Below are 24,505 nucleotides of genomic sequence, written 5' to 3' on the forward strand. Positions count from 1 at the left end.
TAAGCTTTTATGAGCACATGACATTAGAAAGAGGCATGTAGGTTAGGTCAGATTAGCAAGAGCATTATGAAAGATGGAGTTAGTAAAACTCTACAGCAGAGGTAACATGGGGATTATATACTTTATTGACAAAGTAAAAAGTCTTTCTTAGAGAACTGGAAGTAATGGATAATTGACAATGAAGTTTCAAAGATATTATTGTAAATGACTTCAGGTAACAACTTTAAATCGGATCATAGAAATGATGTTTGTATATTCATAACCCTGAAGAAAACTTAGGGCTCTATAAAGATGGAAGTTGTTAAAGTGTAAAGGAGAAGAAGGCCCTTGCACACATAAATAAGCACTGGAGAATCTAGGAAATTAAACACACAGCCTACCTCTTCAGTGGAATGAGGTACATAGCTGCTCTTCCTGGAATGCCAAGAATGATGTCATTTTACTGGTCCTTTCCTGCCGGACAAGACAGGCTCTGCCCCCATATCTATCAGTATTCATGTGTTTTACTTATACCAGACCTGCTTTCCTAAATCCTTGCTTTTAGACTATGAACCAATTCTTATAAATGACATTATTTGTGCTTTACAACTGCCTAAGTGATTTCTGTGTTATCTAATTGTCAGGAAAATTCCAGCCCCCGTGGACATTATGTTTACTAAAGTAAAGATTCTTAGACCCTAAAGCTTGGGCCTTATCCCTGAATCAACAATACCCATTCTGGCGAATGTAGCCAGAAGTTTCTTGTAAAAAATATCAATGTAAGCATGTCTTAAATCATTGTGTACTTTGGACTTAGTTCATTGTTATCTAAATACTTTTTTTCCTAAAATTGTGCTGTCTTTAATACAGCTAAAAAGCAATCTGGGCTAGACTGGAGAAGTATTGTTTCCGCCCCTGTTAAAATAAAATCAGGCTGAGCTGAGTTTTACTCACCTTGATTGTTTTCTCCCTGCCTGCTATTAAGCTTCCAGGGGAATCCCACATTAAAGTCTTTTGTTCTAGAAATATCACAAATGTGTCAATATATGTCAGCATAAAGTGATGTGATTTTGATAAGGCAGTCCCTTATTTTTCATGGTTGAAGCTTTGTTAATTTTCTGGCATAATTGAAGAGGTGGGTTTGTTTTAGAGGTGGGATGGAGGATTTTAAAGTTCAATAAACCCTGTTATATTTCTGAGGCAGTGTAAAAAGAAAGAAGGCAAAAGACCAGTCTACCCTCGGCAGAAGTGATTGTTAATTTCCAATTGCAAAGACAGACATTCTGCAGTGAGGTTTCATCCTCTCAGACGTTTCTATTCTAGTGCTTTTCCCCAGTGGGCTTGGGCCAAAACTCAGAGGTACTGCATTTGCTTGGCATGTGTGAAGTCCTGGCTTATTCTCAGTAATGAGGGCAGGGAGGGCTGATGATGATTACCTGCCTGGCTTTGAGATTGACCTGACTGTGGTGACAAGGGAATGAAGGGCAGACATATGTATATAAAGGTTGGGATTAGGTGGGCAGTGTGCTGTAATAGAAACATCATCAGGCTGAGAATTCAGCGTGTGAGTGTGTGTGTGTGTACTGCTGATCCTGGAGGTGGGTTTACAATACACAGTTGAACAAAGAGATGGGGTTTTATGTACAGCTGAACGGGGAGGATGTGGGCTAGCTTATCTGAACAGGTCTCTGTGGATGAGCAGTTTCAGGCTGAAGTCATCAGAAGCTGTGGTTGATAGTTTCTGCATATGCCAGTTTAGCTAAATGTCAATCCTCCATGACACCGGTGGACCAGAAGGTCCTGCTATTCATTCCTCAGAAGCCTGATCCAGGGAACCTTTGCCACTTCCAAGGGTGTGAAAAACTGGGAGCCTTGATACTGCTGGGCTCATACCAACAAAGCATGCTCGCCCGGGGATCATCCAGAAACATAGTATTTCCCTTTGTCTTTATGCTTTACTTGGGGTTTTTTGTTGTGGCTGTTGTGGTTGTTCTGAGATTGGGTCTCACTCTATAGCTCAGGCTGGCACTGAACTCAGCAAATTCTTTGTCTCCATCTCTTGAGTACTGAGCTTACAGGCATGAACAGCCAGGCTTTCTCACTTACCTTTATGCTACATGTTTTACTAACATTTCTTTTCTTTCTTCTTTTTTTTTTTTTTTTTTTTTTTTTTGGTCCTTTGTTTTTTCTTGAACTTCATATAGTCTGAGTTGAAACTGATACTTTTAAGTTTCTGTGTCCATTTAGTTTTCTTCTTACAGGACAAAAATAACGCAGCTATGGGAATTAACTGAATTAATATGTTACTGCTACTGAATTCCTGCAAAAGTAACATCTGGGGCTAGGATGACATTTAACACTAGGATAAATAACAAGACAATACATATAGTGATATAAAGTGTTTGCTATATATAAGATACCAGCATATAAGAAAGATTGGGAACTGGGAATAGACACAAGCCTGTTACAAATATTGATATCAATTGAAAACCATCCCAATGGGAATCATGAAGGAAATATATCCTCACCCACAGAGATGAGGTTGTTGTAGTTCTCCAACATGACATCTATAAAAAGCACTCAGAGCAGTCCAGAATTACCACTTCTCTTGGGAGAGGTCTAAGTCCAAACCTTTGAAAGGTGACTGACCCTGACATGAAAATTAATTTCCCATTTTGGATGTTAGACGAGTCATTTACTTTGTTAACTAGAGATCTTGTCCTATATATATTAACTATTTGAAAACTTATGTTGTAGGAGAGAAGATAACGTTCCAAGAGAATCTCAGAGAAAAAAACTTTGTTGAACATGGACATTTCTTTGGTTATTTATAGTAATTTGTGTAAACTTGAGAACTCTTGGTCTTTTCCCTGTTCACTGGTGTCCTTATTCAGCCGATGCTTGGCTAACATGTTGGTGATACTTTACAGGAGCAGTTGATGGTATTCGAAAACATGATCTCACTACAAACTCCTTGATCCTCTGGCTCTTATGGTTTGGTCTTTCTGCTCCCTCTTCTAAAACACTGTCTACGCCTTTGATCTATGAGTGTGCTGTGAATTGTTGGAACTTGACTTCAGAGCTCTGTGTTGGTTGGCTGTGCTTTTCTGTAGTGGTCTCTGTGTGTTGGGAACAGTTGTTTCCACGATGGGGTGAAGTCGATGCTTATTGCTAGGCATAAGGACAAATGTTTAGACATTGTTTGTTGGGATTTTGCTGGTTCAGGAAACTAGTGCTTGTAGTTTACTTCAGTAACCATGGCTTCACGAGCACTGAGAAGTTAGCTAGGTTTCCAGTATGAAGCATGTTTTTCACCAGGTTGGGTAGGTCTCAAGTCTAATACTGGTGTCTACTGTCACGTTATGAGTTTCTTTTGGAATGGGTACATCCCTTTGACTTCTGTTCACAAGATCTCTCATTTAGAGTTTATGTTTCAAACAAATTTCAAGAGCATCTTAAAAGACTCAACAAATGTAGTGTTTATCGCTGCCCAGACCCAAGGGTCTCACCAACCCTGCTTCCTTGCTGATTCTTAGGAAGGCTTCCTGAAACAACCACTAGTTCTGTTCCTTACTATTATGTTACCTTCCTTCCTCCTCCCTCTAGATTTATTGCCCCCAAGGACCCTGTTTCCAATTCTACCATCAGACCACTTGTGCTGTGACATCCACCTTTACCTTCCACATTCATTGTTCCACATCCATGAAAATTCCACAATTCCTTACTGCAAATTTATGAGATTTTTTTTTTTTTTGGAATTATCACTCATGAAATGGCTAGCATTAATAACACCTTTCCAGTGTAAAACAGACATTCATTATCCCAAGACAGCAGTAATAAACATAAGCTCCAATTTATTTATTCATACTTGGGACGGAAAAGGTAATTTAACATTATAAACAATTTGTAGCATAGTTTAAAGCTCAAATACTATCAACAGTAATCTTTACATCATACATGGAGATATACAAATATTATGCAACAGTTTTGACTTTAGATGGTTATGAGAGATCTTACTCAGGTGTAAGTTCTTATGTTTTAAATTATGAATAGTTTAGAAAAATGTAACAAGAATTCCATACCATTATTAGTAGTTCATTTCAGAATAATTCTGTATAAAGCTTTAATACATATGTAGTTTATTTTCAAAGAAATTGCTTAGTGAATATATTAGTTAGAATTTCTTTTGCTATGAACAGATATCATAACTACAGTAACTCCTATAAATATAATATTTTGGCTGACTTACAAATTCAGAAGTTTTCTAAATTGTTTTCCTGGTGGAAAAAGCATGGTGGCATGCAGGTAGACATGGTGCTGGAGAGGGAGCTGAGAGTTCTACATTTGGATTAGCAAGCAGCATGAAGAAAGAGTGACAGTGAGTCTTGTTTAAAAGTCTGAAAGCTTGGGCTAGAGAGATGGCTCAGTGGTTAAGAGCACTGAGTGCTCTTCCAGAGGTCCTGAGTTCAAATCCCAGCATACACATGCTAGTGCACAACCATCTATAATGGGATCTGATGTCCTCTTTTGGTGTGTCTGAAGACAGCTACAGTGTACTTATATACAATAAATAAACAAATCTTAAAGGAGCAGGAGGACTGGAGAGATGGCTCAACTGTTAAGAACAGTGACTTTTTTTTCCAGAGGTCCTTAGTTCAATTCCCAGCAACCACATGGTGGCTCACAACCATCTGTAATAGAATCTGATGCCCTCTTCTGGTGTGTCTGAAGACAGCAGCAGTGTACTCATACATAAAATGAATAATAGAAAGGAAGAAAGAAAGAAAGACAGACAGACAGACAGACAGGAAAGAAAGTCTAAAAGCTCAGGCCCAACCCAGTGGCATACTTCTTCCAACAAAACTACACCTACTCCAACAAGGCCACACCATCTAATAATGTCCCTCCCTATGTGTCTGTGCACACTATTTTCAGTCAAGCCACCAGTGTGAATAAAAAATGTATTTTTGGTGTCTAACTTAGGGTTTCAATTACTGTGAAGAGACACCATGATTAAGGCAACTCTTAAAAGGACAACATTCAATTAAGGCTGACTTCTAGGTTCAGAGCATAATCATCAAGGGAGAAAGCATGGCAGCATGCAAGCCAGCATGGCACAGGAGGTGCTTGTTCAGAAGGTAAAAAGTAGATGACTGATTCCCATGTGACTAGTAAGGAGGGTCTCAAACCCCTCCCCCACAGTGACACACTTCCTCCAGCAAGGCCACACCTCCTAATAGTGACACTCCCACGGCCTAGCATATCCAAACCACCACATTAGGTAAAATGTTTTCAAATTCATACCGGAAGAGGGCTAAATGGGGTGACTCCGATACTGAAGAGTTGAACAGTGAGTAGTTAAAAGCTTCAATCCATTCTTCAAATGTAAAAGAACACACTTCTTGGGTGAACAGTGTATCAGTAATTACCCTTGGTTTTGTCTCATGCTTAAATTTTAAGATTCCTAAATTTATAACCTGTGGTAATGAATTTCAAATGGCCTTTACAGTTGTAAAGTTTGTTTCTAGTATGGATTCCAGGATGATCTTTAAAGATTTGAGAACCAAGTAATGGATTCTGAACATTCTTCATTCACATTTGTAAAGGTTCTCTCAGGAATGGATCCTGTGATGTTTTTGGAGAGATGAGCCCTCAGCAAAAGACCTGCCACACTCTTTGCATTTGTAAGGTTTCTCACCTGTATGGATTCTGCAATGGCTTTGAAGATGTGAGTTCTGAGTGAAAGACCTGCCACAATCTGTGCATTTGTAAGGTTTCTCTCCAGTGTGGATTCTCTGATGGATCTGAAGACTTGAGGACATGGTGAAAGATTTGCCACATTCTTTACATGTGTAGGGTTTCTCTCCAGTGTGGATTCTGTGGTGGGTTTTAAGAGTTGAGGCCTCAGCAAAAGACCTACCACATTCATTACATTTGTAAGGTTTCTCTCCAGTGTGAACTCTGTAGTGAATTTTAAGATTTGAACTCTGGGTAAAAGCCTTTCCACATTCTTCACATTTATAAGCTTTCTCTCCAGTATGAGTTTTATGATGTTTTCGAAGACAAGAGCTCCTGATAAAGGCCTTGCCACAGTCAGTACATTTGTACGGCTTATCTCCAGTATGGATTCTGCTGTGAGCTTGAAGATTTGATCGTTCTGCAAAGGACTTTCCGCATTCTTTACATTTGTAGGGTTTCTCTCCTGTATGGATTCTGTGGTGGGATTTAAGAGATGAGCCATCAACAAAAGACTTGCCACAATCTATGCATTTGTAAGGTTTCTCCCCTGTGTGGATTCTTTGATGAATTTGAAGACTTGTGGGCATGGTAAAAGATTTGCTACATTCTTTACATCTGTAAGGTTTCTCCCCAGTGTGGATTCTCTGATGAGCTTGCAGATAGGAACCTGTGGTAAAAGACTTTCTACATACTTTACACTTATAAGGTTTTTCTTCAGTATGGATTGTATAATTCTCTCTGTGGCCTGAGAACTGAGAAAGAGACTTTCCACATTCTGTAAATCTGCATGGTGTCTCCCCAGTTTGAAGCATCTTAAGTCTGGTGAGGCCTGAGGAAGTCCTGAAGCACTTCCCAGATTTCCTATATTTTTGTTGAACAAAGTATCTTGGTTGCCCAACAAGTTTCGAAAGAGGAGGAAACTCCAGTCTATATACTTTGCATTTCTGGGTTCTCTCTCTAGTGTGGCTTGAATCATCTTGAGTCATATTTACAGAGAAATTGGAGGATTTATCACTTCCCATAAACAGGCATGGACTTCTATGAACATCATTTCCCTTTTTCCAATCAATGTTTGAAGATTCAATAGAGACTTTGCTGTACTTATTATGTCTCTGTCTGTTAAATTCTCCTCTGGCTATAGTTTCAGTGCAACGACTACAATTTGAGGACTCATTTAAAATTTTGTCCTGCTGATTGCTTGTGGACAGCGTCTGTTGGCTACAGTCCTGCAGGTTCAAAGGTGACTGTGTGCACTGACCAGAGACATCTCTACCCCTATCATTACTGTAACAAATCTCCAGACAACAGTTACTTATCTGACCGTCACTACGAGTTACATCATGTTCATAGGTATCCCAGGAATCACTACCTTGGTAGGTAATCTCTGTAAAGTGACTGCTGTGGTTACTGTGCAGTGCAAAGTCCATAGTAAGGCCTTTATTATCTTCACGATATCTGTGGGGGTCTTCAGAAATACCCATCCGATGACGTCGTTCATGTCCTACTGGATCCACATGCACAGTCTTAAGTAGATGTACATTGCAGTCCCTGTCAGAAGGTAGATTTACCTGTTGAGGAAGTTGTAAAGAATTTTTAGGAAAATACTTTTCACTCTGGTAACACTGTGTTTTTCTGTGATATTAATCCTCTCTTGTTCACAGAAAGTTGAAATACTCCTTCATCCCATACTACATTAAACACATCTCAAAGACCCATATGTGTCTTCTCCGTGTATTCACACTTCCTTCTAAAGCTGTTTCAAAAACTGATGGGAACATTTTCCTAGAAGAGCCTCCCAATGTCAATGAGGAAGTGGCCCAGGGTGAGCTGTGTCAGGAGAAGACTGTGTTTCTTGATCTCCCTGTCAGGAATGTCAGCAGTGGGCAGGGCATGCAGACCATTTCCATCATCACTGAACTCATGCTCGTCCCTGTCACCTCTACATTCCCACAACTTCCTTACGTGTAACTTTCCGCGGCCGTAACTTCCAAATTCTCCTGATCCTCCTCTCTGGAGAGATTCCTGCTGGCTCTCTATTTTGAACAGTCCCTTGTTAGGAAAGCAAGAGAGGTCTGGAAGACATGAAAGAAAACCATGATCTCAGTTTGTGGACTTACATGAAAATAATACAGACACATGATGCAAAAAAGGACAGCGATAGAAGGACTGTGCCGAGATGTTCTTACCCAGCCTCCAGCTCTTCCGCAGGCAGGGAACAAGTGCGCTGCACATGATGGGTCAGGAGGACATCACATGGAAATGTGTCATGTCATTTGTAATAAATGGAAGTGCTGGCCTTAATTCTGTTGTGTACCTGACAATTCATCCAGAATTGTGTCACAGTAAAAAGTGAAGCTACTGTTCGGTAATACAAATGGTCTCTTCACTTTGAAAGTGAATTATCACATTGGAAACAAAATAGCTTTCCAAACACACACACACACACACACACACACACACACACACAAATAAAAAATGAATATATACAACATATAGTTATTCTCAAATAGATTTATACTTGCAGTTAATCATTATATTTCAGAACATGTCAGATTATGCAGTATATTGAAAACATTGCATAAGAAAACAAAGAGAACATGTAACCAAACAAGCTCTGCAAGGACACAGAACTCAGTGGAACCCATGACACGAGTTTCAAAGTCTCCACAAATACGTGTAAATTTGAGGACATTTCATTTTTTCAGATACCTAGAATTTTTTTTTTCAAGAAAAGCCCCTCTCTGTACAAATTAAAATTTTCAGCTATGCTGCAATGTAGAACTAAATTTCATCATAACGTATAAGAAAGCAGAGCTTATATGTATGAATATACATATAATTTAAATCAAATTTTGATGGAAATAAAACTTTTTCCTTCTTTTCCTGCCTAGAGCTCATCCCAGACATTCTCCAAGCAACTCTACCAAGGGTAACATCAAGATAACATCCTTGTTATTATCAGGGTTTTACACACACACACACACACACACACACACACACACACACACACACACACACATGCATGAGTATATACAGTGTTCAGTAGGTCTTTGTAGTTTATGTCACGGATGGACAGAGTGGAGAACACTGGGTGTCCCTTATGCTAGGTGGTTATGGGAAGAGTAGGCATTGAGTTGGTGCCTGTTTTAGAGTCCATTTGATGTCTCTCCTTTTAGAATGATTTTGGTTCTGAATCTACATTTTCTAATGTGTAGATAGGATGCTCATGTCTCCCAGACATTTATTGTAAGAGATGTTGCATTTCTTTTCAGAGACCATTTCTCCATCGATTGAGGTCAGTGTGAGTTTTTTGTCTTGTATTGTGTGTCCCTACTGTAGTAGGTGTAAGAGACAAAAGATGTTTGTGTTCAGAGATCAGCATTAGGGAAACCTGGAAGATTAAACATGTAGAATTGTTCCTATAAGGGGGGGCAGGGCATAACTTGTTATGAGCCCATAAGATTGGAAGAAGATGTGGATGAAGATGTGGATAACAGCCTGGGGAAGTTTGTGCTATATGGCCAAGGCCAAGGATTCTTCCCCACACCCCTCTGAAAGTTTGTCTATATATATATATGTATGTATGTATATATGTATGTATGTATGTATATATATATATATATATATGTATATATATACACTATGTTTATGTGAGGTATCACAGGAATTCAATCTAAAGAACCCATCTTTATGGAAGATGTCACATGTGCTTTACGAAGAGTTACGAGGTGGTCATGTCTAAAGCTTTATTGTGCACATGGGACATAGTTAATTACTAGCATTCCAAAGGGAGGGAAGGGATCACAGTGGGAAAATACTGGACATAAACAGAAATGACAACAAGCAGAGAAAACTCCAAATTTTTTATTTCCACATCTGATGATAACCATTATTCAGAATTCTAAATCTTTTAGCTTCGTTGACTGCAACACATTTCTGTTAGTCTGGTTCCACACAAAGTCTGCATCTCTCTTCAGCACGTATCCCATAATTCTAGATCTCCAACATCTTGGAGTCTCCAGCACAATACAGGCTTCAACTTTACAGGTGGATGGGAAGGCCTCTCTGAGCCTCCATGCAGGGACACCCCTAGCACATAGTGGCTCAGTAGCTTTTCCAAACCATGAAGGGAGACTCTAGACTGCCTTCTGTATCATTGACTCTAAAGCCACAATCACACGGCACAAACTGACACATTTTTTGGCTTGTTAGAGCTGGGACTTGGCCCCTTGTTCAAATAAACTTTTATCAGCTTTTCTTCTTCTCTGGTTAAGCATTTTTTAACTCCTTTTCACGAAGTTTATTGGGGGGGGGGGGGTTCTTGCCCCAAGTCACCATTCCCCTAATTCCTACATTAGCATCAGGCTTTTCTTTAAGTTTATCTTCTACTTGAGGCTATAACTTAGCACCATTACATTTCCTGGTGCTCCCTTTCTCACATACAGTGGCTGGTGCTCCCTTTCACATCTACAGTTCTTGGTGCTCCCTTTCTCATCTATTGTTTCTGGTGCTCCCATTCTCATCTACAGTTCCTGGTGCTCCCATTCTCATCTACAGTTGCTGGTGCTCCCTTTCTCATCTACAGTTGCTGGTGCTCCCTTTCCCATCTACAGTTGCTGGTGCTCCCTTTCTCATCTACAGTTGCTGGTGCTCCCGTTCCCATCTACAGTTCTTGGTGCTCCCGTTCTCATCTACAGTTCCTGGTGCTCCCTTTCCCATCTACAGTTCTTGGTGCTCCCATTCTCATCTACAGTTCCTGATGCTCCCTTTTTCATCTACTGTGGCTGGTGCTCCCGTTCTCATCTACAGTTCCTGGTGCTCCCTTTCCCATCTACAGTTCTTGGTGCTCCCGTTCTCATCTACTGTACATTTACTACGTTTCCTTGCTCATGTCAGGGTGCTCATATTCATTATTGGTATACATTAGAGTGAACACAAATTCGAGGCTGCCTTGAAATCTCTGCCTTTGTCATTAAGTCAAAATTCTTCAATGCATCCTCTGAAAGATTTTTGGACAAGGACAGAAAGTAGATAAATCTACCAGTAACTGTCTCTACAAAACTTACTAATGCGCTTCTCAGAAACCTCTAGAGCCCGGAGATCATAATCTATGTTGCTCTTAGAACCACTGTGTTCAATGTTCCTACTTGTATGGCCAATTAGGTCCTGCTTATCAAATTCTACTGCTTTCCTAATCCAGACCCTAAATCTACATCCCACCAACCAGCAGCATGCGCAGGCCTGTCACAACAATAACCCATTCTTAGTACTAACTTCTGTCTTGCTTATTGATCTGTTGATATGAAGTGTCACTATGACCACAGTAAGAGATTTAGCTAACTCTCAAGGCAGGGAACATGGTGGCATGTCAGCAGAGATAATTCTAGAGAAGCAGAAAATTCTATATAAGGATCCAAAGGCAGCTGTGAGAGTGACACTGGTCCTGGCTTGGGCATGTGAAGTCCCAAAGGTCATCCCAGCAACACACTTCCAACACACTTCCTTCAAGAAGGCCGCACCTCCTAATTCTTCTCAAGTACTGCTACTCCTTGGTTACTAGGCACAGAAATAGGTAGGCATTGAGCGCCATTCTTATTCAAACCTACAGACGGGGCCTAAAGGTACTTAGGTGAGTTGAAACAGATAGACGAGACCAAGAATCTGAGACTAGATTGCTCATAGGCCTAGGTAAAAAGATACTAGAATCATGCTAAATGAACAGGGCAATGATTCCTAACAACAAGCCATTATACACATAAATCTCTGCATCCCTCAACCCTCACCAGCGAAGGTTAACATAACCACCCACAGCCAGACAGTGTGCAGAGAATGAAACACTTCAGAGCGCTCAGACATATAAGCCGTCTTATCCCAACCCTCCAATCAAGGGTTTAGGATTCACACATAAGCATTAGAGAGTCTGCAAAGGTAAGAGGTTGTGGATAACTGTAAAGGAAAATTGTTTTCCAGACACATCAGAACTAATGACCACGTATCCTCACTGAGACTATGGCAGCACACACTAGACCTGTACAAGCTCAAGACAGAAACTTACATCTCAGAGAAGGCCATACAGGCACAAACTCCCACCCAGACAAGCACCTATTAGAAATCCAGACTCTGTGAGAGGAAAGTCAGTATTCTTTAGTGGAATGACACTGATATAACATCAACCACATTTCAGAGACGCCTCATGTGCAAGAGCATTTGTCCAATAGAAATGCAAATCATTGGACTTTAATGATTTTTCAGTCTTGAGAAGAAGGAAGAATGTATCAGAGAGAAATCATGATGATGTGTTAGTGTGAGTGATGGCAAATGGACAGGAAAAATATATGACAGATTGTTATATAAAATTAAAGAATATATAAATAAATTTACAAACCTAAGCAAAAAGCCAGCACTGGCCCATAACAAACAAATACAATATGTAATAAAAAACACAATCACCTCACAAACACTGACAAATTGGTACTATAATACTGTATTTTAACTCAACACTACTTGGATAAAATGAAAAATAAACAACATAATTCCACTGCATACTACATTCTGGATAAATTATTTAAATATCATCTCTAGAAAGGCGATAGGCCATTATCTCTAAATAAATCTAATTTAAGATTACTACTTGAATCAGAATCACCACGAGACACTGTTTCATTCCAAATTACCTGGCTCTATGCCTTTTGCAATGAAGAGTTCTTCCTTTAGTTCAAGACAGGTGAGTAGCTCTGGTTTTGATACCGAATGGCCTGTGTATTAGAAGAGACAAGTGACATCTTTTTCACATTGTGTTCATAGAAGTTGGATTTCAACCACTGCTTTGTACCCAGTGGATAGGAAGAAACAGAACGGAAGATCCACAAGTGACTTCCTATCTGTTACCTCCTGACAAGTATTTCAGACTTTCCTGAAATCAATATATTTACATTTTTATATCTTGATTCTCCTTTACATTCCCACATGAAAAAACACAACTGTTAAAATCGACTTTTATGGTCAGATACAGACATTTAGTGCTGCCAATGTCGGACACATATAAACGCACCACTAAACTGAAGGATTTTACCAACTGGAAACAAAAGGTAGAGTGGTTTCAAATGTTTCTACAAACAAGTCATCCCCACTGTCTATGACAAACTGAGAGCTGAGACTCAGACGACGGACAGATAAGAAACCCATTTGACAGACCCCGCGGAATGAAGCAGAAATCACAGAAGAAAACTATTCTCACCCACAGAGACCAGGATGCTGCAGATCTCCAACATGACATCTCTGTACAAAGTCCTCTGAGCAGAGTCCAGACATTCCCATTCCTCCTGGGAAAACTCTATGGCCACATCTTTGAAAGTTAGAGCCTGAAATGAAAATCAACATTTCCTCTTATGTCCATTGGCTTAGTCAGTACCATGTGAATGAAATTAAGGTAACTACAAAATGTGTTTTGTTGTCAGTAATAAATATACATTTTCTAAAGTTATGATCTGAGACAGAGGACATTTTGACCTGTCTAGAAAGACTGAATAGACCCTCAGGTGGTTTAGGAGAAGAGGATCTTCTCATTGAGAAATAAACGCCCACATCCTTTTCTGGAGCAGTCAGTATCTACATTCACCTCTGATATCAGAAAGTTTGTAAATATTCCAGGGCATGCATCCCTGGAGAGAAATAAAAATTAAGAAAGAAGAAAACAAGTGGCTGCAGACAGGTGAGAAAATCTAAAGGGTTAATATTGAGAATTATCAAATTAATAAAAAGACAAAAGAGGTCAACCATAATTGGAGGGCCCATGTTAGTCCAAGCTTTAGGGAGTTGGAGGACCTGGTGACGACCCATCTCTGTTATCTCCTGGAGCCTCCTTCAGCTCGGTGTACTCAATCCACAAGGTGACACTGGTGGCCTTCACTGCTGTAGAGCTGGTGAGGATCACAGGTTATGGCCCTTTCTGTGATGGCTCCAGACTCTAGGTTGGGATCCTCTTTACCCACACAGGGACATCAGGATGGAAGTGTGGACAAGCTCAGACATGGGTAAGGGCCCAGCATCTTGAACCATCTGATTAGGGTCTATAAGGAATTGAGGAGGAAAGGGTTAGTAATCTCTACCTCATAAACTTCTCTATATGGACACACCATGCCTTAATAGGGCAAAATGTAGGAGGCAGGTCCAATTGTTACCAGTCTAAAGGAAATATTTTCTTTACCTATCCAGGGCTTTGTGGCCTCTAGGCACAGTGTAGTTTACAGTCAACAATGGACATTCTTGTGAAGATTATCTTAATATTTCACAGTCCTGATACTATTCTATATTTAAAGAATGTAGCACCTCTGTCTCTGCTACAACACCCACAGACTGGAAAGCAGAAACCAAAAATGATGTCACTTGATACCCTGTGCTCAAAGTCTCAATGCAGCTCCTGAGTCTGTTCTGGACATTGATGAATCGGTAGTAGCCTGATTGTAATAAATCTGTCATCTGCATTGACCTGGTATTTTAGGTTGGGCTGGATTCTATTTAATCAGACCTCATAACAAGAACAGAGATCCCACAGCAATAGGCCATGAATATTCCATCATAGCTGAAGCACAAGAAAAAGAACTTAGAACCAACTATAAGAACATAATAGAGCTCCTTAAAGAGGAAATGAATAAACCCCTTAAAGAAATCCAAGAAAACACAAACAATTGGAAGAAATGAATAAACTGTAATGCTGGAAATTAACCTGTAAGACCCACCTACTCAAGAACCAAGAAACATCATAGAATGCTGGGAGTTGTTGTTGTATATATATATATATATATATAAACAGTTTAATGGGAAAAATATGGTGGCCAAATAATTTTTGTCTATAAAGGCCCCTACAACAGGAGTCTTGGGGCCACTCAGCTGAGTAATAACGGGAATGGTCCAGACAAAAGTCCATCTTGATCATCATTTAATCAAATTTGCTTCAAATTTGGCTGGAAATGGTGGCACAGGGTTTTCTCTGGCAAATGTAAGTTTTAACATTATCCGTTAATGAGAGCCTAGTGAAGGGCGGGAACCGGTTGAAGAAAACAAATAAAAATGTTCAATATACCAGGAAATGAAAATAGAATCAATAAAGAAAAAAAAACTGGGTGAATTGTGGAAATGGAAAAATTAGGAATGCAAACGCAGGCAACCTTCACTAACAGAATACAAGAGATGGAAGAAAAAAATCTCAGGCACTGAAAATACTATAGAACAAATGGATCCATCAGTCAAAGCAAATGTCATTCCTGACACTAAATATCCAGGATATCTGGGACACTAGGAAAAGCCCAAAGCCAAGAATACCCTTGTGTTCAGATCTTTGCAAAAAAACTGTTCCTCAAAATTTCACCTTCCTGATAATAATCTAGATTTGAAGACAACAACAGACTCCCAACACCTCTACTGCACCCAGAGACTGGAAAGCAGGAATTCATTAGGAGCTCCACCCTTGCCCGGAAAGAGAGCAATGTAGTTCAGCACCAGGTCCTAGAGGCAGCCTAAGCCTAAGGTTCTCCATTTGTAAGCAAGAGGAAGAGCTCCTTCTCCCTGCTCTTCTCCCTGAGACCCCTGGCTCATCCTGGAAGTCCAATCTTCCTTTCTACTCTGCCCAGTCATTTGCAGTTCAGTTCACTTGCATTAATAGAAGAGCATTCTTTATACCAATTTAATACAGGAGCTTATTCAGACTATATGACAATGCCATGTCTGAGCTATAACCAGATCTTGGGGCATAGAAATCAGCATCTGAATACACAGTACACAGAACCAACCCTCAACAACTTTTAACTTAAAATCAAGGACAATACACGTCAAAGACACATGTCTCTGAGTCGAGTTGAGCCTACCCTATTATCATTCGTAGACAGGAGGCTGACAACCGATATGAAATTTGACTTGGGTTCTACCAGGGTTGAACTGAATGCTATCTATCTCGTAGTAAGAGAACAAAACAAAGCCATAAACCATGGCTCGGGAGTTAAGAGCATTTGGTGATCTTGCAGAGGTCCCAGGTTCAGCACACACATGTGGTTCACACCCTCCTGTAACTCTAAGTCCAGGGTCTCAATTTCCTCTTCTGGCTTCTCTGTGCACTAGGCACACACTTGGTGTACTTATATACAACTAGTCAAATACTCGTGTATCTAAGATAAAAATAAACCTTATAAATGAAACACACACACACACACACACACACACACACACACACATACACACAAGCTGCTTTGTTAAAAGGCATTATTATGTCTTCTGCACTTTGGCTCTGACTTCTGCTCTGACTTGTAACCTACTTCGTGCCCAGCTCGGCCACCATAATGTAGCCATCCTCCAGCCTCTGCATGTAGAGTGTGAAGATTACAGGACAGTCGAGTGTCACCACAACCTGTTGAACTACTAAGACACATAACACTTGTTCCTAAACTAAACCTCAAATCTGTACACCACAGACAGACATAGGGACACTAGGTCACTTTAACTTAACTTTTCTTCTACTTAGTTGGAGAAAGTAGCCCACTGGGTAAAAGGATTTTTTTAAGGCCTATTCTTTCTAATACAAATGAATAAAACTTTATAGGGGATGTGTTACCTGCCTGTGTGTGCATCAGGAGGCCAGAAGGGAGCAGTGGATTCCTAGGAGTTCATACAGCCACAGTGTGAACGTGGTACTGGGAACCCAACATTGCTCATCCACACCTCAGCTCCCCCTCTTCCTTCCAACCTCACTGGTCTCTACAGGAGGTGAACTGGTTCAGGCTGGCCCTTGCCTGTTTGGATGCAGAAACCTAGGCTTCAGAATACTTTTCTGCTCCCTTCTGCTGATCCCCTGCCCTGACCACATCCACATGTGACAGGCACAGGCCAGACCACTGACCTAGCCATACAAATGCAATGGACCCCAATAGTTATGTAAACTCTCAATAGAAATTGAATTCAGTGTAGTTTTCTAAAACAATAAAATAAAATAAAATTTTGTTCTCAGCACCAGGGAAGGGAAATCATGAGAGCATCTCTTGTGTAGAGCAAACACTAAGGCTTATATCCCAGCTCAGCTACTCAAACACTAAGGGACCAGAAAGCAGCGCGATCCCCCTCACGAGCACCCTGTGTTGGTCCCAGGCTCAGATCCTGCAGCGCCCACGCTCTGACTCCTGCCCAAACTGCCTCCCGAACACAACGTCCACGAAGGACGTGGCGAAATCCCCCAGCGGTGCACACTAGCAAGTGACAGAACGATGGAAAACCGCGCAAGCGATGACTGAAAACAGGGCTGATCCCCACCCGCAGCCGTCAGTCAGCACACACGCAGCGTGACTGCCCACTGTCCTGCCAGGCCGCCCGCCACTCACCTCCCGCTGCACCTCACAGAGCTGGACGTAAACTCCGGCCGCAGACATCCACAGATCCAAAGGTCCAGACTCCATGCACAGATGCTGTCCTAGCAGGAAACTACCGAGCGATCTAAGAGGGTGTGTCCTGAGGTCACTTCCGGTTGTTTTGTAATGGTCCCATAATCCAACCACTTGTGGGACGAAGCGCATGCGCGATATCACTAGATGAGGTAAATCTTGCCAATACTTATTATGGCTCATTTAGTGGTTCTTGACCTTTTAGATAGTGATGTGGCTTCACTCAGGCTCCAACCATAAGGAGGCCACCATCAAAGTGCATCAGTTCCTTACAACCAGGCAAGACTGGCGGAACGAGTTGCACTGGAAGCCCCAGGCTGTCTCATATGGGGAGGGGAGTTGTTTACTACTTGTATTATCAATATTATCTATTTCTAGGAAACTGACATTGTATCCTCCTAAACGTACCCTTTCCAGTTCTTTTTTATTTGTATTAGATTTATTTCATATGTTTTGCCTGCATGTATAATTGTGTACCCTATGTATGCCTAGTGCCTGTGGAGGTCAGAAGAAACTGTTTTGCATTCCTCCTTTAATGAATGTCTTTCCTGTTAACTGAGATGACTTCATGATAATTAGAATGAGTACAAGAAAAGGAGGCCAACGCGTTGTTAATGTCTTAGCAAAATGGTAAATGATGGGACATTCAGGACAGTCCTGAAGGCTGTAGAAAAAAACTTTAAAGACACAAATTCAAAAATAAATGTTTTCTCACTTATGCAAAAAAAAGCATGCAACATGAATTATATGAGGGGTTTCACAAGTCTAAAGGAATAAATTTTTCTTCAATTTCTGCTCCTTTTTTTTTTTTTTTTTGTCACTCTTCTTTTAGTCAGAAACAGTTCTGGATCAAAATATTTGAAGGTAGGTTGGTGACCTCATCTCTCCACTGGAGACCCTGTCTATCTACTGGAGATGGTGTCTTCAGGTTCCATCCTCCCACGATTGGGCATTTCAGCTAAGGTCACCTCCATTTAGTCCTGGAAACCTCTTTCTAGAGGCTTCCCATGCCTCCCACTGCCATATCTGCATATTTCAATGCGTTTTACTTACCCTGTATATTTCTCTCCTCTCTCCCCTCACACATCATACCTGATCCTGCTCCCCATTTCTCTCCCTCCCTCTACCTCAAATGTTTATTTTGCTCCCCTGTTTAAGTGGGATTTGAGCATCCTCCTTTGAACCTTTATTCTTGTTAAACAGCTGTGGGTTGTGTCCTGGGTCTTCTCTATCTTTTGGCTAATATCCATTTAGAAGTGAATACATACCACGAATATCCTTTTGCATCTCAGTTACCTCACTAAGAATGATATTTTCTAGTTCTATCCGTCCATGATGGCCTGATTTTTAGTAAGTGACTAGTATTTCATCGGGTAAATGAACCTCTTTTTTTAAAATCCATTCTCCAGTTGATGGAAATCCATGTAGTTTACAACTTCTGGTTATTATGAATAAGGTGGCACTGAGTGTAGTAGAACCATTAATGGTATGGTGGAGTATCTTTGGGTTTAGCAGTAGAGGCGGTATGGCTTGGTCTTCAGGTAGAATCTTTCCCTGTCTTCTGAGGAACCAACTGATTGATTTCCAGAGTGGTTTCACCAGCTGGCAGTCCCACTGCAATGGAGGAGTTTTCCTCTATCTCTGTATCCTTGTAAGCATGTGCTGTCACTTGAATATTTGAACTTAGCCATTCTGATTGTTGTAAGGTGGAATCTCAGGGTGATTTTGGTTTCAATTTCCCTGAAGAATAAGGATGATAAACATATCTTTTTTTAACCATTTTAATTAAATTTTCTCTGTATTTACTTTCAAATGTTATCCCCTTTCCTGCCTCTTCCATCTTCCCTCCTCCCTCCTCTTGCTTCCATGAAGGTGCTCCTCTTCCTCACCACCCACTCACACCTCAACCCCTTGACATTCCCCTACACTGGGAAACTGAGCCTTCACTAGACCTCTCCCCTCCCACTGATAGCAGACAATCCCATCTCTGTTACATATGCAACTGGAGCCATGGGTCTCTCCATGTGTACTCATTGGTTGGTGATTTAGTCCATGGGAACTCTGGATTGTGTGTGTGTGTGTGGGGGGGTGTTAGTTGATTGATATTGTTATTTTTCCTATGGAGTTTTAAACCCTTTCAGCTCCCACAGTCCTTTCTCTAGCTTCTCCATTGAAGTTCGTTTGTATCAGTATGGCTCTAGGAGAGCCTCTGAGGAAGCATCTGCATCACACACAGTAAGCACCTTTTGGTATCAGCAATAGTGACAGAGTGTGTTGGCTGCATATGGGATGGAACCCCACGTGAGGAAGTCTCTGAATGCTCTTTTCTACAATCCCTGTTCCACTATTTGTCCCTGTATTTCCTCTCCTGAGTATTTTGTACTCACTTCTAAGAAGGAAGAATTGAAGCATCCCCATTTTGGTCTTTTTACTTTTTGAGCTTCATAAGGTTTGTGAATTGTTTCTTGGGTTTCCTGAGCTTTTGGGGTAGATCCTCTTATCAGTGAGTGCATACCATGGGTGTATTTTTGTGATTGAGTTACCTCCCTCAGGATGATATTGTGTAAAATCTCATTCCTATCAGGTGAAAAGTAGCTGCAATTTACCTGACTCTGCCATGAAACTACAGAACAGAAATCTTAGTTTTTCTTAAAATTTCTGTTTAATTGTCAATATTCTGGGCACCCTTCTTCTGTGGCCATAATGTTTACTTCACTTCAAGTTGAACAATGGGACCTGCAAGCCTCCTGCCTTGATTCTAGGCGGAGGAAAAGGAAGTGCTATAAGAGAGAAGGGCGGGGTGTTAGAGGACAGGCACAAGGGCTACTGAACTGCAGAGATCTCTCAAAACGTGGAAGAGGTCTAGTTCTAGAATGGAAGCCTTGTACAGGAAACACCTTGCCTTGTACTTTCAGAGCAGTTGCACCTTACATTTCTGAAAAAGGGTTGGCCCTGGACCAGAAACCTGGGCCAGGAATCACTATGCTGTGGCCCTTCATCACACCCTAACCTCAAGAAAGTTGCTCTTGTCACTCAAGACTTGCTGGCCAATCTTGGGCATCCAATATTACCTGCCAGTCAGAAGTGGAGGCGGGTACTTCCGGGTGCAAGGTTGGTAGTTTCATGCTGTGCTGATCCAGCTGAGTGTTCCCCTGTCATGCTCTGTGTTGCTACTCTGGGTGCTGTCAGGGAGTTCAGTCGAGCTCTGAACTCACGACATGGTGAGTATATGGCAGCTGCTTCCACTGGGAATGGCAGGCGGTTGAACATCTGGAGCTGATGTGGTGAGTCCTCCCTGGGGATGGGAGGGAACCGCAGCTAGACATGGCCGCCTGTGAGGTTGGTTGTGGTCTTAGCTGCTCCCAGAGCACGGAGGTGACCTCCGAGTAACTTTGCTCTGTGCTGCATCTGCACAAGCATTTGGAGCATGGGCTGGTGTGGTGAATCATCTCGGCAAGTTGAGAAACGCGGAAAATGCCTGTTTTCTACTGTCTCTTCACAAGTTTTGAAGTTGGTTTTAACGTTTTGATGTAAGACATATTTGTAGTTAATATGAGAAAGTTGTAAAGGTCACCTCTTGTCTTGGGTCAGAAACCAATATTAAGCTGTGTTTAATTAGCATTGCTTTAGATTCCTTCGAGGTTACCCCATCATGTAATAATGTCTTCTGACATCATACATGTCCCTCCTCTAGGAGTAATATAAAGATTAAATTCTTAATTCTTCTTAGGCATAAGATACAGCTTGTGGGAATCCTCCCCATCCCAACTTCTGTACTTTGACCTTCTAGGTTTCCTGTCCTTTTCATTCTTTGGGATCGTCGCCTTAGCACTATGTCACTGTTTCAGGTCTCTGGTGTACTTTAAAAATACTTCCGGGGATATGTTTGCTGTGTAAATGTCCCCTCTGCCTAAGTGGTTAGACTTGCAATCCTCTGTTCCTATTAAAATCATTCAAAGTGTAATCTTGAAACGGAATATAAAAGAGACGTAAGGACTACGGCATCTGTGGAATGGACATATCTTCTAGGCTGGTCCCTCTTATTACCCAGTGCTGGACGAATGCTATTTTTAAAGACATTTCTTTTCCTTTTCTCTTTTTACATTTATTTAATGCATGAATGATCTGCTGCATATACATCCACAGTCCAGAAGAGGGCATCAGATCCCATCACAGATGCTTGTGAGCCACCATGTGGTTCCTGGGACTTGAACTCAGCACCTCTGGAATAGCAGCCCCAGGATGATTTTTCTAGTTGCATCTTCTTTTTTGTATTTTTTATGGTGCCAATTTTTTAACAGCTAGTTAAAAACACTTCATTTCGTAAATATACCATCTTCCCTATCTAATTTTCAGTCGAGGAACAACTGTGTTGTTTCTTGTTTCTGTCTAGTATGAGGAATGCTATTGTGAACACTAGTTGAGTAAGTCTACTTGTGGTAGGATGGAATATCTTTCACATATGTTTCCAAGAGTAAATAGCTGGATCTTGAGGTAAACAATTCCCAGTTTTCTGAGAAACCACAATATTGGTTTCCATACTGGCCGTATTTGCACTCGCACCAGCAATGGAGGCGTGTTTATCTTTCTCACATCCTCACCACCATGAGCCATCACTTGTATTATTGATCTTAGCCATTTCCACAAGTGTCAGATGGAATCTCAAAGTGTTTTAGAAAATATTAATCAGTACTTGGGGCTTCTACCCTGCCTTTGAGCGTTTGATTCCAAAATAAAAGACACACAATCTTTATATTTATGGCCATAAACAGTACCAGAGCTGGGTAGATATCTACCCTCTCCGCTCTTGTGTTTATTTTTGTACCAGTAACTCCCCTTAATAATTTCCCATATTTTGGTCTGGAGAGATGGCTCAGCAGTTAAGAGCACTGACTGCTCTTCCAGAGGTCCTGAGTTCAATTCCCAGCAACCACATGGTGGCTCACAACTATCTGTAATGGGATCTGAAGCCCTCTTTTGGTGTGTCTGAAGACAGCTACAGGGTGCTGAATAATACATAATAAATAAATCTTTAAAAAAATTTCCCATATTTTATTTAGGCTGGTCTCACCTCTAAATAGCCAGCTTCATGGCCATGATGTTGCTGCTGTATTGTTCTTTTTTGGGTCTGGCCCTCAATTTGACAGTTGCTTGCTTATCTACCCCTTTGAGGTGTGCTGACTTCTTTTTGATCTAGAATTTCCAGGTATTGTGTTAAGTTGCTAGTAAGAGATAACTCCATTGTCTTAAATGTACGCACTTAGTGCTGTGAACTGTCCTCTTACCAAAACTTTCATTGTGTCCCATAGTCTGGATATGTTGTTACTCATTTTCATTGAAGTCTAGAAGTGCCTAATTTCTTTCTTTATCACTGTCTGATCATTTTTATTCAGTGCAATGTTGTTCACTTTGTATGAGTTTGTTAGCGTTCTGTCATATTTGTCTTTGATGATGTGCAGGTTTAATCCATGGTGGTCTGATAGGATCCAGCAGGGGAACATCAGTTTCTGGTAAATGTTGAGACTTGCACTGGTTCAAGTATGTCATTCATTTTTGAGAACGTTGTTATGAACTGCTGAGAAGAAGATATATATATATATATATATATATATATATATATATATATATATATATATATATTTTGTATGCGTGTTTGGGTGAAATGTACTGTAAATATCAGTTAGGTCCATTTGGGTTTTTACTTTCAATTATCTCCAGTTGTTCTCTATTATGTTTTTGACTGCAGGACCTGTCATTGGTGGGAATTAGATATGGAAGTCCCCACTATAAATGCATTAGGGTCAGTGTGTGATTTGACCTGCAAAGGTGTTTCTTTTACAATGGAAGCTGCTCTTATTTTGGGGGCTTAGATGTTATGAATTGAAATTTTATGTTGGTGGATGTATTTTTAACTAATTTATAGTGCCCTCTATTTTTTATGTATTTTTGGTTTGAAGTCTTTTTTTTTTTTTATTTTCTATTAAAATGGCTACACCAGTTTGTTTATTAGGTCTCTCAGCTTGGATTGTCTTTTTCCAATGTTGTACCTAAGGTAGTCTTCTCATTTTGATGCCCAGTCCCACAAGGCTACTTGTTTCAGCTGGTCTTCTGTAGAAGTAGATTCCAACAGATGTGCTGAAAGTAAGTGCAAGCAGGTGAAAAAGAATGAGTCTTCCTTTTTCCAATGTCCTTATGTAGGTGTGCAGAAGATGTGGCCCAAATTAAAGGTGTGTAACTGGATTTGGGACTTGTTTTGTCCCAGGCTGACCTTAAACTCCTTGCCTCATTCTCCTGAGATTAAGGGCATGTACCTGGGCCAAAGTTTTTCATGTCCACTATGCCTTAAGATCCAGGTCAGAAACTTGAGTCTTCCAGCCTCATGATCTGGGTCACAGGTGAGCTCTCTAGGTCTGGATTGTAGTTCATTCCAGATTTAGTCGAATTGACCACAAGGATGGGAAGGTGGGAGTGTCTGTGGTATCTCCTGAGGCATAACAGTAGAAGAGGAGGCTGCAGCACTAGGAGCAAACATGAGTGTTGGTTCCCAGGTAACAGAGTGGGGAAGTACTGCAGGCTTCCTACCTTGTCATCTTTCCACCATCTTAATACTGAGACATCAGGCTCCTAGGGATCATTTATTTACTTCTTTATTCATTTAGGTTTGTGATGTTGATCTGTGAAAGATTTTTTGTTTGTGGGATAAAAGGTACTAGGTGGGCGTCACTTAGTAAATAATCTGCGGAATTCAGATCTCAGCACTCCTGTGAGGATGCTCATTATCACCTGCTATGACAGATCCAGGGGACCTGACAACTTTTTCTATGATGTTTCACCTGTACGTACACATATGGAAAGTATTCTCTCTTTACATACAAATGCATACATGAAATTGAGGATAGACTGGTTTTCAAAAGGAGAAACAAGCAGATTAGCTGAATAATCTGTTATCATGCATTTTTTTCTTTTCTTTTATTGGATAGTTTTCATATTTACATTTCAAATGTTATCCCATTTTCAGATTTCCCCTCTGCAAACCCTGTATCCCATCCGTCCTTCCCATTGTTCAGTGAGGGTGCTCCCCCACCCAGACCTACCCGCTTCTCTCACCACGATGCACTGGCATTCCCCTGCTCTGCATAGGGGAACAAAATGATTTCTAAGTGATCCTAACGTGTACCTTTTTCTTTATCGTCAGAGAATGAGATACTTTTAGTAGTAAACATGATTTTGTCCAGTTTTGAAACATCAAAATGCTCTAAGGAATTCTCCCCAATGAGAACAACCCTCTACTCGAAGTATGTTATCTATTATAGGTAATGGAAGGAAACGGTGCCGGGCAGTGATTTCTTTGATTTTGATTTTGA

At 40.8% G+C, this 24,505-nt stretch overlaps 1 protein-coding gene across 1 annotated transcript in view; it reads right to left on the reverse strand.

Moving 5' to 3' along the window:
• The window catches only part of LOC308413593 (vomeronasal type-2 receptor 116-like), a gene marked incomplete at both ends in the record, with an annotated part of 711,488 nt that overhangs the window by 182,619 nt on the left and 504,364 nt on the right, over positions 1-24,505 (reverse strand). The gene's annotated exons all lie outside the window — the stretch shown is intronic.

This window comes from Micromys minutus, assembly GCF_963924665.1.
Source record: "Micromys minutus genome assembly, chromosome: 32".
In the NCBI taxonomy this organism is placed as follows: Eukaryota; Metazoa; Chordata; class Mammalia; order Rodentia; family Muridae; genus Micromys; species Micromys minutus.